Genomic DNA, 19,308 nt, shown 5'->3' with positions numbered 1-19,308 from the left:
TAATCTTCTGGATTTCTGATTGCTGTCTCTCTTTGGATTCTTGTAGCCTGTTAAATTTGTTATTATGCTTTTCTGTAATCTTTTTAATTTCCTCTATTGCATGTTCTGCATTTTGGTTAATTTCCTTCCCAATCTCTTGAAAACTTCTGTATATTAATCTTTTGCATTCTGCCGCTGATAATTACAAGAAAGTTTCTTCCTCCGGAAAATTTCTAGATTCTTTATTTTGAGAGCTTGCTGAAGCCATCATGGATTGCCTCTTTATGTGATTTGATATTGACTGTTGTCTCCAAGCCATCAATAAGTTATTATATTTATTTATTTTATGTTTGCTTACTGAGTCCTAGATTCTTGTTTTGTTTTGATATGCCCAAATAGGCTGTTCACGTTATCTACTTTGATTATTGGCACCTTTGAAGCTCTAATGTCCTGTCACCAGGTAGTTAAATCTGTTACTATGTATGTGAGCCCAGGATTCTGTTAACTTTTCTTGTATGGATTCAGCTCTGTTGTCCCGGTAGTCAGTCACCAAGTGTGTGGTGCAGGCTCTCACCTAAAGTCCTAGACAGGCATGTGTGATTGGTGTAGGTGCAGGTATCTGGCTGCAGTAGGGGGTCATGCACTGAGCAAGGCAGGGGTCTGACGGCTGCCCCTGAGTGTCTGAAAGGAAGGGTGTCCCTGTTCCCTAGAGTGAGTAGGTAGGTGGGTTTTGCAGCTGGACTAGGAGCACCCAATGCTGTTGGCTGTAAGGACTAGGGGGCACCTTTTATTCTTGGGCCCCTGTCATAAGTTGCTAGGTGGTGTGGGTGGAGCCACCAGTCCTCAGGCCCCTGATGTGGGTAGGTGAAGGCCCTGCTTAGTGGGCAGAGCAGTGTCAAGTATCATGAACCTGCCACTTCACAGCTGAAACAGTTGAAATTAGACTTCAGGTATGTAGCATGTTTTACTGTGGTAATGAGGGCCTACACTGTTGAAATGGGCCCACATAAGTCTATGCAGGGGGAAAGGCACTCAAAATCTGTGGATTTCTTATGCCTATGCCTAGGCAAAGGAGCTGTGCCTACCCTGAATTCTTGGCTTAGGGGAGCCGGCAGAGTATTTTTTCCCCTGTTCATTAATTTGTTCACTCCCCAAGGCTGGGAGAATGGGTCCATCTTCTGGCCCAGGGGACTCAGCAATTGCTGAAGCTGGTCTGGGACCCAGTGCAGAACAGGGAGCAGGGAGGTAAATGGGAGAGAGGTTTTTCCCTAAGGGAGTGTTTCTGATCAGTGTCGTTGGCCAGATGCAAATACTTATCTTTGGCCAATTGAGGGCTGCTTCTCACTGGTTCTGGATGGCCAAGTAGACTCTGCACCACTGTGTATCTCCCGATGTGGAGAACACCTCCTGAGTGCTGCTGCTTGCCTACCTCACCGCTCACCCCCAAGCTGATCTGGCCTGAAGAGCTCAGGCTCCTGCCGGGTCAGGTCTGGCAACTCCTTGCAGCTTCTGAATCTTCTCTCCCTCCTCCACCACTCAGTCCAGTTCCTCAACTTTGCCTTTGATGTTCATGGCTCCTACATTGTTATATATAATTGATTTACTTGTTTTTTCTGGTCTTTGTTGTAAGAGGGAACACCAGAAGCATCTGACTATTCCACCATTTTGGCCCTGCCTCCTTACAACACATTATTACATCAGATTACAAAATGGTGGACGACCACACAATACTGGGAATCATGGCCTAGCCAAGCTGACATGAATTTTGTGGGGGACACAATTCAATCCATGACAAGGCTCCTTCTGAAACTCTGAGGTACCAAACCCTCCCTCTATGGGCTATCCTTCAGCTCCATGAGCCATGTATAGCTTAGGCAGAGGATTACTGAGTTAAAACGGGCATCCTCTAACTAAGCCAGGCCCTGGGGCAGGGTCTTAAGAGCTTATCATTGTGGTCTGTCAAGGCAGGGACTGTGAGCCTGGGAGAAGACTGGCCTTGGCCATGATGCCAAGCAGAGGCTTAGAAGTAAGTTTTCAGGTAGTTGGGGATACTTGGAAGAAGCTTCATCTCAGTAGGGGAAGCAGGAGGAAACAGTTTCCACTGACTTCTAAGTATATCTGAACAGGCTGTACCTCTGCTAGTCCATAGATCAGAGAGCTGATTTATTCATTTTTTTCTTTCAATAAATATTTATTGAACTTGTATTGTATGCCAGGCATTGTTCTAGGTATCTAGATAAAAGGGTGAACAAGAAAATAAGGTCCTTGTTTTCACAGAGCTTACATACTTGTTGAGTGAGATAGATAATAAAGAAAAAGAACAAGTGAACAAGACAGATACCTAATAATGGTCAGTGTTGTGTGAAGAATTGAAGCAAGGTGATGTGATAGTAAGTGACTGGCTCTTCTAAATTGGGTGGTCAGGGAAGGTCTTACTAAGGAGGTGAATTTAAACAGATGTAAGTGACATGAAGCAGCTTGCCATAAGACCTGGGGGAAAAGCCTACTAAACAGCAAGTGCAAAAGCCCTGAGGTGGAAAAAAGCATGGCAGAAATAAGATAAAAGTCAACATGACTAGAACTTCATGAATATGGGCGATGGGGTAGAAGATGAGGTTAAAAAAAAATTGGTTGTTGTTGTTAGTTGTCCTTGAGTCAGCTTTGACTCATGGCGACCTTATGTAAAACAGAACAAAATGTTGCCTGGTCCTGTGTCATCTTCATGATCTTTGGTATGTTTGAGTCTATTGTTGCAGCTATTGTGTCAATCCATCTCCTTGAGGGTTTCCCTTGTTTTTGTTGACCCTCTACTTTATCAAACATAGTGTCCTTTTCTGACAGTTAAACCTTCCTGATGATGTGTCAAAAGTAAGTGAGGTGAAGTCTCACCATCCCTGCTTCTAAGGAGCATTCTGGTTGTATTTTTTCTAAGAATGATATGTTTGTTCTTCTAGCAGTCCATGGTATATTCACTATTCTTCAGCAACACTACAGTTAAAATGCATCCATTCGTCTGTGTTCCTTTTTCATTATCCAACTGTCGCATGCATATGAAGCAATTGAAAAGACAGGGGTTGGTACAGGTGTACCTTAGTACACCAAGGTGATATTTTTGCTTTTTAAAACTTTAAAGACGTTATCTTTCTTTTTTTTTTTTTTTTTGTAGCAAATTTGTCTGATGCAATACATTGTTTGATTTCTTGACTGCTGCTTTCATGGATGTTGATTGTTGATCCAAGTGGAATAAAATCATTGGTAGGGTCTAGGTTATGTAGGACTTTGTAAACTAAAGCTGGAGAAAGAGTTTGGGTTTTATACCAATGATGATGAAAAGCTATTGAAAGGTTGGGTTTAAGGTAGTGATATGATCTGGTTTGAATTTTTTAAAGATCACTCTGGCTGCTGTATAAGGAATAAATTGATAGTGGGTGGAATTTATTCATTAATCTTTGCTTCTTCCCAAGTTTCCCACTAAATAAAAAGAAATTTAAATAACAAGACAAAACCCATAAGTCCAATGCGAATGGAAGAAGATATGACACCAACACTAATTTGGAAGCTGAAAAACAAATGGATGAGTGATATCTAGTTTATCATATATGAGAGAGTTGACTTCTATGCTGGCCACTGGGGAAGCAGAGAAACATCTGATTTACACTACAGACTCTCCCATTGCTCCTGCCTCTACCAAGTTTCAAGAATCACCAGGATCGGGTACCTCTGGAAGTGGTAAACAGAAGCTTTGTTTGAAGATCTGTTTAAGAAGCAAATAGACCTTCAAATTGACCCCCACCCCCTCCATTCCATGTAACTGGTTACTTCCTCTCCTGGGCCCCTGCAGAAGACTGGAGATTCATTCTCTGGAGAGGGTACAAACTAAAGGTCTCTGGACTGGAGACATCAGGCATAGTTGAGGAAAGGGATACCAGAATGAAAACAGGAATGAAGTGAAAGTTTCTGTACCATATGTTGGAACCCCACTGAGTTCCCAGAAAGTTGATGGCCAAAGTTATATTCCCTGGGCAGGATATTGGAAAAGCTCTCTCTGGGGAAATTTTACTTGTCTTAGAAAAGACATAAAATTTTGACTTGGGGTTTAGCAAGGAAATAGCCAGATAGATGATGTTATGGGGAAATGGATAGCCAGGAAGCTCTGTCTATGTGCAAAGATATTTTAACCAGCTTTTTAGCACCCTATGTAAATATTCACAGACAACCAAGGCTCACTGGACATTTGGGCTCTATTTTTCATATTATAATATAAAATGTAAAAGCCAGAGCCCCAAATAAACAAATAAACACAGCAAAGCAGCATGAGGAAGGCGATTTCAATGTAAGGAAAAGAAAATGTAGAAACAAACAAAACCCTAATATTTCTAAATTATTAATTTCCTTAGAAAGATGAAAGAAGATATTGCATCCATGAATCAAGAATAGAATACTATAAAAATGGAACATTTGGAAAACAAAAAGATCTTGGGACTTTAAAAAATTTATACCTGTGATAACCCAACGAAAACAAACAAAAATTAACTTAGTACAAGGGTTGGAAGAAAAATTTGAGGAAATCGTCTTGGAAATAGAACAAACAAAAAGACAGACAAAACAAAACAAACAACACGAGGACAACAACAACAACAAAACAGAGAAAAAAGGAATTTGAAGGACTAGTGGTTCCAAAACTTAAATGACATGAATTTCTGGAATAAGTCAGAGAAAATAGAAGGAATAATATCATCCGAGAAATAATTTCAGAAAATATCCCAAAAATTAAGTACAGGAATCTCCAGATTGAAATGGTCCTTCAGAAACAGTGGCATCACTATGGGGGTGTGGGCGGCATGTCCTGCACTATAAAATTTTTGTGCAGTGTTTCAGCAGAAATTTATTATTTTTTATAAAAATATCCCTGTAGTTATAACAACAAATTTTTTTTGTAAGCCCAGCTTAACATATCAATATACCTACAAGGCTAAAACTCTATGCTAATTTACTTTTTAAAACTTCTAATTCACTCCAGTCAGAGCTGTCATTATTACCCAATTACAATGATGCTTCGATTCATGTGGTTTTGTCTGAAAAAGAGGCTTCTACTTGGTTACTAATAATGTAACTAATGTTGTACCTCAATGTAGAAAGATGTTATAAAATTATTTTGTTAGTATTCATATACTATTCATTATGCAATTTACAACTATATTTATCACATATTATTCTATGATTAAGATTGGTAATAAACTTACATGTATAACAATTATTGATTATATAACTCTGATAACTAAACAGAGAAATGGACAATTTAAAACATAAAGTAGGGGAAATGCTGTATTTCTTGATATATGTTTAGAAATGTAACTTAAATCTTAAATTCCATTTTTAAAAAATTTTAGTCATCTTAAAAATCTTTAAAAAAATCACTGTCTTGCAAATATATATTTGACTTAAATGAAATTTTCAGTGTTTAAGTTTTAATTATGGTTTAAAAAAATAGTGACACATGGAAAAGTGAGTTCTCGAAAGGCATTGATTTTGATGAAGTCGTTCACAAGTTCGCAGCTTTTGAAGGCCAGGAAAGGAAAGTTCTGCTTTAGTCAAGATGTTCACTAAGTGTTGAAATGCTTAAGTATTTGGTCATGTTTATTTTTATGGTATTATTTCATTTATGAATATTGTAATGGGTTGAGTTGTGTTGCCCAAAAATATGTGCCAATTTGGCTAGGCCATGATTCCCAGTACTGTGTGGTTGTCCTCCATTTTGTGATCTGATGTAATTTTCCTGTGTATTGTAAATCTTAATCTCTGCCTGTGGTTAATGAGGCAAGGCTAGGTTATGTTAAAGAGGATTAGGGTGGGATGCAACACCCTTACTCAGGTCACAGCCCTGATCTAAGGGAGTTTCTCTGGGGTGTGGCCTGCAACACCTTTTATCTTGCAAGAGATAAAAGAAAGAGAAGTGAACAGAAACATGAGGATCTTCTACTACCAAGAAAGAAGAGCCAGGAGCAGAGTGTCTCTTTTAGACTGGGGGTCCTGTGCTGAGAAGCTGCTAAACCAGGGGAAGATTGATGACAAGGACCTTTCCCCCAGCTGACAAAGAAAGAAAGCCTCCCCTGGAGCTGGTACCCTGAATTCAGACTTCTAGCCTCCTAAACTGTGAGAGAATAAACTTTTGTTTGTTAAAGTCATCCACTTGTGGTATTTCTGTTATAGCAGTACTAGATAACTAAAATGCATATGCATTTATCTACAACTTCAATATTATTTAGGCCATTATTGATTATGTAAACTTAATCCATTAACGTATCTCATGTGACAGTAAAGTTCAAAATTAATCTGAACGTAGTTTTAATGTAGTTCTTAACTGTTTTTACTTCCAGTTCTATTGTTTTCTGACTGAATTTTCACTTTAACCATATAAGACTATGAAAATGTAAATGTATTTAGACTGTGCATATGATATTGTAATTTAAAAGTGTGATTTTAATTTTACTGGTTGTTTATGTCACTACTATTGCTATCACATTCAATGATATATGGGAATTACAATTTACAAGTAACAGTTGTACAGAAAACATTACTAAGGATTCTGTATGGTCTGATATGGGAGGAGGTCCACGGGGGGTAACACCATGAGTTACTGCACTGGGTGTCACCAACTCTAGTGATGCCACTATTTAGAAACCTAATATAATGGATGGGAATAGACCAAGACACTTCACTGTGAAATCTCAGAACACTGAGGAACAAAGAGATGATCATAAAAGCTTCCAGAGGAGAAAAACAAAAGCATCAAGACAATTATTAACTCTAGGGAAAACAAAAAGTTACCCAAGAAAGAAAGAGTAAATGTAGTATGCTACATGACTTAGCAGTAAATAGTGCTCAGTGAGGCTTATTGACATATTGGGTGAGACAATTCTTTGTTGTACAGCAATGTCCTAAACATTGAAGATTTTTAGTATCCTTGGCCCTCACCCAATAAATGCCACTGACTCAGCCCCCCTAACCCTTAACCCTTTGACAAACCAAATGCTGTCCTATACTTCAGATTCCCTCTTGAGAGGTGTTACTGAACCAGGTTAAAAATCACTGCTTTACAGAGTCATAATAATTTAAACTTTAATTATTAATCTAATAAAAATCAGCAGATTGTGAAGACAAAGAGACTAGGAGGTGCATGGGTGGAGGAGGGAAAAGAGTAAGAGCCACATCCTCATTTTTCATAGTGGGAAGTCTATAGAAAATGCCTAAAATTTACTAATCATGACCTAGCATTAACAAGCAATATTATTCAGAGATATGGAGATAAGTACAACGGATCAGCTAAGAGAGTTGAAGGTGGCTGATTCCGGGGGGGAAGGAAATGGAATGGTAAAGGGTCCATTGGGGAATGTCATTTTTGGTAAGAAGACTTCTAGAATTACTTATCTTTTAAAAGTATATTCAAGTACAATTTTGATTAAATTTTAAATAGGATTGGAGGTAGCAGTGGAAGCACAGAGTTTAGTTAGGAAGAGATATGTATATAGAGAGCCCCACTTTGCAGAAGAGGAAAATGAGTCTAGGAGGCTTGTTGCTGTTGTTACTTGTGTCAGATTGGCTCTTGACTCATGGCAACCCCATGACCAACAGAATCAGACCATTGTTACCCAGAGGGTTTTTATTGGCTGATCTTCAGAAGTAGATTGCCAGGCCTTTCTTCCTAGTCCATCTTAGTCTGGAAGCTCTGCTGAAACCTGTTCAGCATAGTAGCAACATGCAAGCCTCCAGTGACAGATGGGTGGTGGCTGTGCATGTGGTGCATTGGCTGGGAAATGAACCCTGGTCACTTGCATGGAAGGTGAGAATTCTACCTCTGAACCACCACTGTGGCTTTGAGAGGTTAACAAGGTCACAAAGCCAGCAGCTGGAAGGGCCAGAAAGCAAGCTGAAGCAGTCGTCTCTAAAGCCTGAGCTCCTGACCACTTCCCTGCCTGCTCTATATGAGTGAGAGGGAAGGGTGCAGGGAGTGAGCAACAGACACGCGGGAACCAATTAGATGTTCTCTGAAGGTTGCTTCCACCCTTGAGACTCCAGGTGTTGCTGGAGGGACATTGTGGTAGATGTGATTTAAAGAGCTCTGTTGTCCCAGACTCCTGCAGGAATGCAAATGAATGGAGGCAGCCAGCCTTCAGATTGCTTTTGACAGGCTCTTCTAGAGCTGCTAAGAGAAGAAAGGAAAGCAGGACTGAGTTCCTGGCTTCAAATACTGTCTTCTCAGAGTGAGATAAGAGGCTTAAAGAGTTGGACATTTGAAGTGGCTGATCCCTGGGGCACCGTTTCAAACAGGAAGGGTCTGTATATTTAGAACACCACCCTAGTCATTTTTTGGGGGGTTATCTTCAGAACCTTCCCGTATAGTATCTCTATATGAGTGTATTTGAAAACAATCTCATCTCAAAAGTAGTTTGGTTTAGGGTTTTCAGCTTCTATTTTTTTCTCAGCATAAGGGAAATCCTCATCACTATTTTCCAAACACTCTATTCCTTACTGCTATCATATCATTTCTTTACACCAGATATTTTATATAGACATTATTGTTATTTTAATAACAATATAATCTTTTCTTCTTGTAGAACATTTGAACAAAAATTAGAAAATTACAAACAAGAAAATAAGAACCACATGTAATTCCACTGCCTAAAGTAATCCCTGTTTATAACTTGGTGAATGTCATCCTTTCATATACGGGAGAGCTCTTCGAGAGTGTCCGTGGTATCACTAGGGGGTATGGAGGGTGCTGGCCACACTGGGTGACACTGTCAGAGGGGGTGACACCAAAATGACCGTCTATAAGATTTTTGTGCAGTGTTTCAGTGGAGATTTATTATGTTTTAAATAAAAATATCCTTGTAGTTATAACAACAAAATTTTTTTTCATAAGCCCAGCTTATGTGTATCAATATACCAACAAGGCTAAAACTCTATGCTAATTTACTTTTTGAACCTTCTGATGTGCTCTGGTCAGAGTTGTTGTTACTATCCAATTACAATGAGCGTCGAATCACGCGGTTTCATCTCTGTGAGCTACAGGCACGCACTGTTGTTTTCATTGCTGCTGGCATTTTTATAGTCACTGATTTTGTCAAATTTTCTGGTGTTTTAGCTACAATATTGTGGTAATTAGCGTGGGAGGGGAGTGACGCTCTGAGTTACTGCACTGGGTGACACCAACCCTAGTGACGCCACTGGAGAGTGTGATCAAGACGTTCATTTATGAGTCTCCAGCCCCAATCAGAGCATAGGGTATGTGCTCACACTCAATAAATGTTTACTAAATTTTTAATTAGGCATGCAACGTTTAAATTGAGAAATATATTAAAAAATGTAAAAAACAGCTAATCTATTTGGACAGAGGAATGAGGAATCTTTCAAAAGTCTATATGTTAACTTTCAATCACGGAATACATTTTCAAAATCCTCCACAATCTTGTTACTTTTCCAAACCACGACAGGGCCACATCCTCCTTCAGCTCTCACGGAGCTGTTCTCATAGCCCTATCAATACCTTGCGCTAGTTCCTGTCTTCAGGTTGCCTCCTTTTCTAGACTGTTTTTCCTCAATGCTGTTTCCCTGATCTACAGCCTATCTGTTCTTCCAGCTCCAACTCAAGTCCAGTCTTCCATCTAGGTGTCCCTCACTGCTTGGCTTCATTTATTTCCCTTTCTTCTTTGAATTCTGGATCCCCTTTAGCGTGTATTTTAGCACTTCCTTGTGGCCGACTTGAAGCATTCTTCTAAGCGAAGGGTGAAGCAGAAAGTAGCTATGCAATAAACATATCTTTGTATTTTAGAATGTTACTCAGAAATGTTGCAAACAGCTAATCCTGGGTTTGGGTCAGGGGTTGGTTTCTGTGTGATGCTGACAATGGGTTATAAAAAAACTCTTCCAAGGAAGTGGAATTCCAGCTACTGGGCTTTGGGGTGTTTTTCTTTTTGGTTAGAGTTCAAATGAGATATGAGGTTTATTTGGAACCTGTGGATTAGCCACAGTCTAAAAACTGCGTGGCTCAAAGAAGGCAGCTTACTTCTTGAAATCTCCAAGTACATAAAAGGATGAGCAAGCTTAATCTCCTCAATAAGTCCACATCTACCAGATGTCAAATAAGTAGGAGAAAAGTGAAATCATTCAATCCATTTCAAGAACTCTGAGCACATAAATTTTTATTAAGCTCTTAGAAAACAACCACTTCAGCAAAAGCGGGGATTTCATATTCGGTCAGTGGGCTGCGGAGTTCTGTGGAGTGAGCAGGAGGACGCCACCCTGACTATCAGACAAGCCCTGACTGTCCCCTGGATATTTCTGCTCTTGTGAACACCCAGAACTGATCCTCAAGGCCCCCAGGGAAAAGGTACACACTACTTTTTAATTTCTCTCTCATTCTACAATCATCCCCACAGACGGGTACGCACACTTAGCAGCGACACAGCTAACGGCACAAGCTGAAGCCCGAGGAAGGCTCACCAGCTTGTTTTTAGTCAGGCTGGTGGAGCTATTTCTCTCCGAGGCACCATCATCACAGCCCGGTGACACTAATATGTGGTGGGTTGAGGTAAAGGGGCTTAATATGATCTTTACTTACAGTGTCCCCTCTCCTCCCACAGATTTCACCGCGGTGGCGGGTGGTGGGTGAGGTGGGATGGAGTGAGGGATCTGAGGCTCAGAGTGTGGGAATTCGAGAAGCTGTAGCCCCAGGAAAAGAGATTCTTTAGTGGCAGTGACAGGCCAAGCTGCCACAAGAGGGCGCTGGGCCCTATTGACCACCGGGATGGGGGCTGGGAGGCTCGAGAGAGGAAGAAACCATTTCCTGTACCAAATTGACACCAGGGAAATTACCAGAGTAAATATGGTAAATTCTATCAATTCCACCAGGGGAACACAGGCCCTGTCTTCCTTCCAGTTTCTTTTTTGTGCATTTAAATTAGATAAGAAATTAACTCTTCGAGTGTACACGGTCAGCTGATGACTACTCATAAGATGCCATATCTCTCTATCTTTGGAAGAAGCTTCCTGAAACTGGTTGACTCATACGATCATGCAGGTCTTCCAGTCTGAGGGATGGAGTGAAGAAGATACTTGCCTTTGAAATGCTCTTTGAGGCTGTGGCATGTTTATGGTTGTTTGAAATGTTTGAATGTCTGCCTCCTTCTGTAAAAATTTCTTGAAGGTTAACTGTAAAAGGGAAGTCCCTGGGTAGTGCAAATGGTTAGCTCAGCTGCTAACTGAAAGGTGGGAGGTTGGTGTTCACCCAGAGGCACCTTGGAAGATAGCCCTGATGACCTACTTCTGAAAAACCAGCCATTGAAAACCCTGTGGAACACAGCTCTACTTCAACACACATGAGATCACTATGGGTCAGAATTGGTTTGACAGCAACTGGTTTTAACTGAGCAAGGGACCGTGGAGGTGGTGGTGTGTGTGTCGGGGTGGGGTAGGGGAAAGCAGGAGACGTATAAAATATCTCTGTCCTTGAGGACCTCAATTAGTAGAAGAGACTGCACATACCTACCCAACTCTAATGCCAAGCAGAATTTATTTTGTACTGTTGGACAGGTAAAGCGCTATGGGGGTCAGAAAGAGAGAAGGGGTACTGAGGCTGGAGGGACTGAGAAAGCCTTAGCACAGAAGAGGTGGCATTTGAGCCTGGCCTTGAAGGCTGTGCCAGATTTGGAGGAGGTTTTGGGGATTGATGTGAGCAAACACAGGGCAAGAAAAGTTCCAGGGGTAAAACCCAGAGCAACTGGCAGCCAAAGAAAATACAGTATGGAGTAATGGGACTCCAGTCAGATGGCTGGGTTTGGCTTTTGCCTCTACCACTCTAGTTGTGTGAACGTGAGCAAATTACTTAGCTTCTCTCAGCCAAAGTCTCCTCATTTTCATGAAAACCCTCAGTGTTGCCCACAACATTAAGTAGGTCTTGCCACTCATGACCAGATAGGAAACCATCTTGGCTTTGGTGATGAGGAGTGCCCCAACATCCAGACGATTTCCTGACTTTTCTCATCAAGTCCCCAGGGCTAGTCTTGGCGAATATTGGGGAGCCCCTTCTTTCCCCTGGCCCCCCTTTCTGGTCTCGTGTTCTCCTCAATCCACCTTTCTCTTTCCCCTCTCTCCCCTTCAGGGTCCCAGCTTCCTCTGGTGGGTACCCCCAGTCTTGGTGACCAGTGCTTCTAGCTTCAGATACTGTAGGTATGAGTAGACTTAGGGCTTTTACATTCTGTAAATTGTAGTGTCTACAAGACAAGTCAACTTTTCTCTTGTTAATGTTGGTCTGCTCCTGATAATAGAGTCTGGCTATTTACACTAAGTCAAATCCAAAGGAGCCCTGGTGGCGGTGCAATGGTTAAGAGCTCGGCTACTAACTGAAAGGTCAGCAGTTCGAACCCACTAGCAGCTCTGTGGGAGAAAAGACCTGGCCATCTGCTCCTGTAAAGATTTCAGCCTAGAAAATCCTATGGGGGCAGTTCTCTGTCCTATAGTGTCACTATAAGTCAGAATCAACTCGACGGCACACAACAACAACAAGAACAGTCAAACTCAGTAGTCCGTGGGTGGTACAAATGGTTAAGGGACTCAGCTGCTAACCAAAGGGTTGGAGGTTGGAGTCCACCCGGAGGCACCTTGGAAGAAAGGCCTGATGATCTTCTTCTGAAAAATCAGCCATCAAAAATGCTATGGAGCATGAGTCACCATGAGCCAGAGTCAATGACAACTGGTTTACTGGTTTTTAAGTCAAACCCTCCTTCCACCCAGGAATGAGAAAAGGAGGGGGTGAAAGGAACCAGAACTGCATACTACCAGATGTAAAATAGAGATAATAAAAGTACCTACCTTAGAGGGGCCTTTTGAGGATCGAATGAGGTAGTGTAAGCAAAGCCCTTAGCACAGTGTCAGGCACAGGACTATCTTTTAATAACTATTATTAGTAATAGTAGCTATATCCTGAGGGCCTAATCTATAGGGGCTGTAGAGGACATTGGCTAGTTGAAGAGGTCTAGTGTTAAAATTCTTCTAGAATCTCTCTTGTAACTGTGCTAATCACTTTGTTAGCTGTTTTAAAATAAATTCATTCTAACAACCCTGGTGGTAAGTATTGCATTAAACTTTTATTTCTTTAATTGCCAACAACTTTTTATGCTAGAAAACAAACTGACACTGGCCAACTTAAGCAAGAAGATACTTTTCTCAAGGAATATTGAGATCTCCCATGGAATCCAAAGAGTTGGACCACAAAGACTCGGAAAGGGTCAGAGCCTGGACATCCCAAGGGCCTCAGCAGGAGGATTTTGTGCATCTTTCCCCCAGAGTGTTACCAATAATGTTTCTGTGTCTAGTTTCCTCATCTGTTAAATGGAGGTGATAATAGTACCTAGTACATAAGGAGTCCCTGGAAACGGTTAAGCAAACGACTACTAGCTGAAAGGTTGGTGGTTCAAATCCATCCAGAGATGTCTTGGATGACAGCCCTGGTGATCTGCTTCCAAAAGGTCACAGCCTTGAAAACCATACGGAACAGTTCTACTCTGCACACATGGGGCCACCATGCATCCGAATCGACTTGAAGGCAACTAACAACAACAACGTAGTAGATAGATTGGTTCTGAAGATTGAACAATATGTGTAGAGAGCTTAGAACAGTGTCTCACACATAGTACTAAGTCCTATCTGTGTTTGCTCTATTATTAGCTCCAGAGACCCACAGGTTTCTGTCTCTGTACAAACATTCAACTCCAAGGAAAGCAAATTTAGTTGCCTTGTATTGGATGAGTCAGTGGTGGTGGAGGTGAGAAGATGCCTTGGTCAGATATAGCTCCTGGGGCTCCAGATCACTGTGTTTGCAGAGGAGACAGCCCCTGCAGGAGCTGTCTGCTGTGATGACTGTTACCATTTTACAGATGAGGCAACTAAGGGCCAGATACATTCAGTCACATGCTCAAGGTCACACAGCCAACCCCAGATTAAAACTTAACACCTCTGCATCTATAGTCTCCACTCCTCCACTGGGCAGGTCTAACCAGCTAGCTTTGAACCAAACACCATGATGCAGCAGGCTCTTGTCACTGGCAGAAACCACAAATGATAAATGATAGCAAGAAGACAATGATATGCTAATGCTGACTTCACAGTAAACTGAAGAGAAAACCTGCAGTTCACTTTCCGTTTTAAATTAGGTTACACAGGCCATTAAGCCAAGTCATAATAGATTTTTAGATTTTTGGACAGAGTGTACAGTAGCCAGAACTTTTGGTTATGCAAATGAAAATCAGACATTCAAGGTTAAATACCCCGAGTGCAATTTACAACTAACCCTGTCGCCAACATTAGCCGTGTACGAGAGAATGGAAAGGCTTAAGGCATTTATCTTGGCTTCCCTTCATCATGTAATTATCGTCTTCATGCTGTCTATCTGCAATGAAACCATCTATTTAGTTTCTTAAAATAAAAAAAAAAATACCATTTTCAAGAAGTAGAAGTTGTCTTGGCTTTGGGTCTGGTGCTAATGATAGGTCTTTTTTATTACAAAAATCATTATCTCAGTGCCACTCTGTCCTTTTCTTTTAATTACATAAATACAGCTCATCCAGCCTGATGGTGGAATGTTGAATGGATTTCAGGAGACTGTATAGAAAATCCTGCAAGTTCTGCTGTTCGTGGATGCTTTTTCAATACTCAACTTCTCCAGTGGACGGTCTTGAATAGGAGATTACAGCAGAAATCTATATAATGTATAGAGGTTTTTTTCTTCTCGGAGCACCCTTAGCCTTACCACTAGTCTGAAAGTTCCTTGTGGGTAGGGACCTTGTCTGCCTTGTCACTATTGTAGCTCCAGTGCCGGCCACAAAATTTAGTATTTCTCAAGGTGACTTGAATTCTAGGAATTCTGGCTCCTATGACTATTTCCTGAGGCTGCTGTTACAGAAATACCAAAGTACATGTCTTTAAAGAACAGAAATTTATTTTCTCACAATTCTGGAGGCTAAAATTCCCAATCAGGGCCTTCTTGGCTGTCTCAATTCCTTCTATAAGCCTCTCTCTAGCTGATGGTGTCTGCCAACAATTCTTAGTGTTCCTTTGCTTGCAGGCAATCCTCCCCTGTCATCTGTCTTCCCCTGTGTGTGTGTTTCTGTGTCTATTCTGGTGTTTTCATAACTCAGAAGTAATTAGGTTTAGTATGTAACCTACTCTGATATGACCTCAACTGACTGATTGATTACATTAGATTAGATTACATTATGTTTACCAAGGACAACTGATTTAATCACATGTAACTATTCCATGACAGCAACTAGACTAGTGTTTGGCCAGCCCACTGGGAATCAATGCCTATCCACACTGACACATAAAATTAACCATCACAATTACCATTGTGGTCACTGTCACACTAGTAAGCATCCAGAGAGGGCAGGTGTGATTATCAGTGTTTTGGGGGTTTACAGACTGAGGTGGGAAAAAGTTAACTTACTTGCCCCCAAATTAAAAAGCCAATAGGTGAAAGGACAGAGACCAAAACCCAGGGCTCATGTGTCCAAGCCGGCTCTTATTCTACAACAAAGCACTAGCTCCTCTTGCTCTCTCTTTTCGCAGAATGATAGTAGGAGTTGTATATATAGTACTTCTCTTCCACTCCCCACAACAGCAAGGGACTCATATGAAAAGTATTTGGGAATTATTATCTTTAACCACTGTGAAATTCTTGTATGAATGTTCCAGTGGGAAAATATTTTCAAATTGATAATGAATTAAAAGACATTTGGAGTTGATTTGATATCTCTGTACTTCCCCAAACCAAGCCATACATTCCTAAATCCAGGGCCATGGCACTGACTACTATTTCATAGTTTTTTTTTTTTTTCCCCTATTGTAAGAAGTCATTAGGCTCATGTTTTGCTTATAACTTCACAATGATCAATAAATAAGCAACCCCATGGTTCCCCCTAATTATTTTGTCTATCGAACCAAATTTTGAAACTCATGACAAATGTGTCTCCAAACATTATCATATTGTTTAAAACCAAATGTTTTCCGTACATGTTATGGATTGAATTGTGTCTCCCAAAAAGTAATGTTGAAGTTCTAACCCCTGTGCCTGTGCATATGACCCTGTTTGGAAATAGGAGTTTTCTTTTGTTATGTTAATGAAGCCATGCCAGAGTACGGTGGGTCCTAAACCTAATCCTTCTGAGGGGTGTCTTACTGAAAGAATAGAATAGGCATAGCACATATAGGGGGAAGACAGACATCATGTGATGATCCCTCTATAAGCAAAGAAAACACCAAGGAACATCCAGGACAACAAATAAGGAAGGGCCTTCCCTTAGGGCCAGCACCCTAATTTGAACTTCTAGTCTCCAAAACCATGAGACAATAAACTTCTATTGTTTAAAGACACCCACTTGTGGTATTTATATCATAGCAGCACTAGCAAACTAAGACACTTCCCTATGACCAACCTCAGCTTCATGAAAATTTTTTGCCTTCTTGACACAACACAAATGTCTTAGTTTGATTTTTTATTTTCTTTCTATCTCAGTGTCATTTCCTTCCCTAATTCCTCTTAGCCAAGTGTGGTCCATGGTGTGCTATAGCTCATACTGGCTTGCTCGAGCTAATTTTTAAATTTTCAGTAATTTTGCAAGCCATTTGTTAAATACAGTAAGTATTAAAAATTTCAATTATTTAACCTTATAGTTAAATAAATTCTATTAAAAACAAAGTTAGCTGGACTTCTGGCAAAATGGCGTTCTAGGCGGAAGCACCACGCCATCCCTCCAGAGCAAAGATCCGAAAAACTAAGCCGAACAGAGAAAACAACAATCCTGAAAGCCTAAAACATCAAATGAAGAAATAAAGAACTCAGCCAAGCACCAAATGGAGTGAGAAAACTGACAGAGAATGGAGAGCGAGGAGAAATTCATGCAGAGGTCCCCTACCAGCTAATGCAGCGCGGATCTGCCATCTTGGACTACTATCGGAGACCAGCAAACAGGGGGCACAAGAAAGCAGCTTCATGGAGCTTCCAACGGGAGAAAAAACAACCGGTAATTTGCAATGTAATCTTTCCCACCCCCATCCTTCTTCATCCCCACTCGGCCTCCTCTGTTTCCCACGGCCACAATCTCTTGTCAGGGAAACACTGGCTGCTTGGATTCCACACACCCGAATAGGCTGGCTCTCTGAGTGCCATTTGTTGGCTGCTGGTGTTGCTTTTTTCTGCTTCTTTTGATTTCTTCCTTACCTCTCACCACCTCCCCCTTCTTTCGCTCAAATACCTGGCTCCGTGTGCCATCTCTGCTTCTTCCTCAGGGGCTGCAGAACTCTGGTAATTTGTGATACATGCTTTCCCACTCCCTACCCTTCTTCACCCGCACTCGGCCCCCTCTGCTTCCCACGGACACAGTCACTTGTCTGAGAAACACCAGCTGCTTGGATTCCACACACCTGAATGGGCAGGCTCTCTGAGTGCCATTTGTTGGCTACTGGTGTTGCTTTTTTGTCCGCTTCTTTTGATTTCTTCCTTACCTCTCACCACCTCCCCCTCCTTTCGCTCAAATACCTGGCTCTGTGTGCTGTCTTTGCTTCTTCCTAAGGGGCTGTGGAGCTCCGTTCAAGTGGAGAGCTGCTTCCCGGTCTGGGCTGCCGCACTGGTGGGATCCCTGGGCTTTTGTTTGTTTTTGTTTTGATTTGTTTGTTTGTTTTCTTTTCCTTTTCTTGAGTTGGGAGCCCTTTCTGGCCAGGCGGTGCTGCGTGGCAGGGAGACTACTCCTCGGCTTGCACAGATGTGCAGAGGATTCCTGAGGGCATTTCTTTCTTCATTGGCTTTTTTTTTCCTGTTTTCTTTGGGGCTTTTCTTGTTCTTTTTTTTTTTTAATTTGTTGTGTTTTCTTTTCCCTCTTTTTCCCTTTTTGTCTTTCTTCATTACTCAGTTTCTCATCTCTCAATATCTTCCTTCTCTTTCTGTTCCCTGAATACCTGGCGTTGTATACCTCTATGCCTTCTAGCCAGGCTGTACTGCAACACCTGAGAGTGGCTTCCGCAGACCTCATAGCTGCACCGGTGGGATCCCTGGGAACTTTGCGGTTCTTTACCCTTTCTGATTTTTATTTATTCATTCTTTTCTTCCTCTTCCCCTTTCTGTTTTTCTCCATTACACAGTCTCTCATCTCTCCACTCCAATGGTAAGCTCCCTAGCATTCTTTTTTGTTTGTTTGTATGTTTTTGGCTCCTGTTCTGCTCTCGTACCTCCCATATTCATCTTAGCTCCACACGTAACAATCTCCCTGCTACATCCTCCCTACCTGCACCGTGTACTTAATGTCACACCACCAAGCAGCACAGGCATGGCCTACTGGAACCTGCCCTGCACTGATTACTGACCCACCCTGGTGGCTGTAGTAAGTGCCACAGACAACCCCTCCCAGTAACTCCTCTTCAGCTAGACCTGCCCTGCCATACCGTATCTGAGTGAGTGACCCTGCCAATTGGAGAAGGAGGCAAAAAGTATTGTGCTCACAGATGAGCAAACAACAAAGAACACACAGTCCGCCTGCTCAGACATAGGCAAATTTAAAAGAAAAAGGGACAAAACAAAAAAAATCTACAATCAATAAACGAGAAAAATAGCTACTGAATGCCCCAAAGACAGCAGATAATATCAAAACATTTGCAAAAACAGGACAGGATGGTTCCAGTAATCATCCAAAATAAAACACCAGATGACTTTCCAGTGGAAGCAAATGCACTAGAACTACCTGACAGGGAATTCAAATCTCTAATACTCAAAATTCTCCAAGAGCTGAGGCAAAAAGCTAACAAACATGAGGAAAAAATAGACAAATTCATGGAAAATACAGACAAAAAATTGAAAGCATTCAGGAAAATAATGCAGGAACAAAATGCCAAAATAAGTTCACAAGTAGAAATTATACGGAAACAACAATTAGAAATCCAAAAGATAAACAACAAGATTTCAGAAATGGCTGGAGTCATAGAAGGGTTGAGAAGCAGATTTGAAACGGTGGAAGACAGAATCAGTGGAATTGAAGACAAACACTTGGATACAATGCTGTTTCAGGAAAACTCAGAAAAAGGAACAAAGGAAAATGAAGAGACCTTGAGAGTTATGTGGGACACAATCAAAAGCAAAAATTTTCGAGTGATTAGAATTCCAGAACAAGGGGAGAAAACAGAAAACACAGAGAGGATCATTGAAGAAGTGCTGACAGAAAACTTCCCCAATATCATAAAAGATGAAAAGCTGGCCATCCAAGAAGCTCAACGAACCCCATATAG

Source organism: Trichechus manatus, unplaced genomic scaffold, assembly GCF_000243295.1.
Source record: "Trichechus manatus latirostris isolate Lorelei unplaced genomic scaffold, TriManLat1.0 scaffold00039, whole genome shotgun sequence".
In the NCBI taxonomy this organism is placed as follows: domain Eukaryota; kingdom Metazoa; phylum Chordata; class Mammalia; order Sirenia; family Trichechidae; genus Trichechus; species Trichechus manatus.
The sequence above is the reverse complement of the archived record's forward strand: the minus strand, read 5'-3'. Positions refer to the sequence as shown.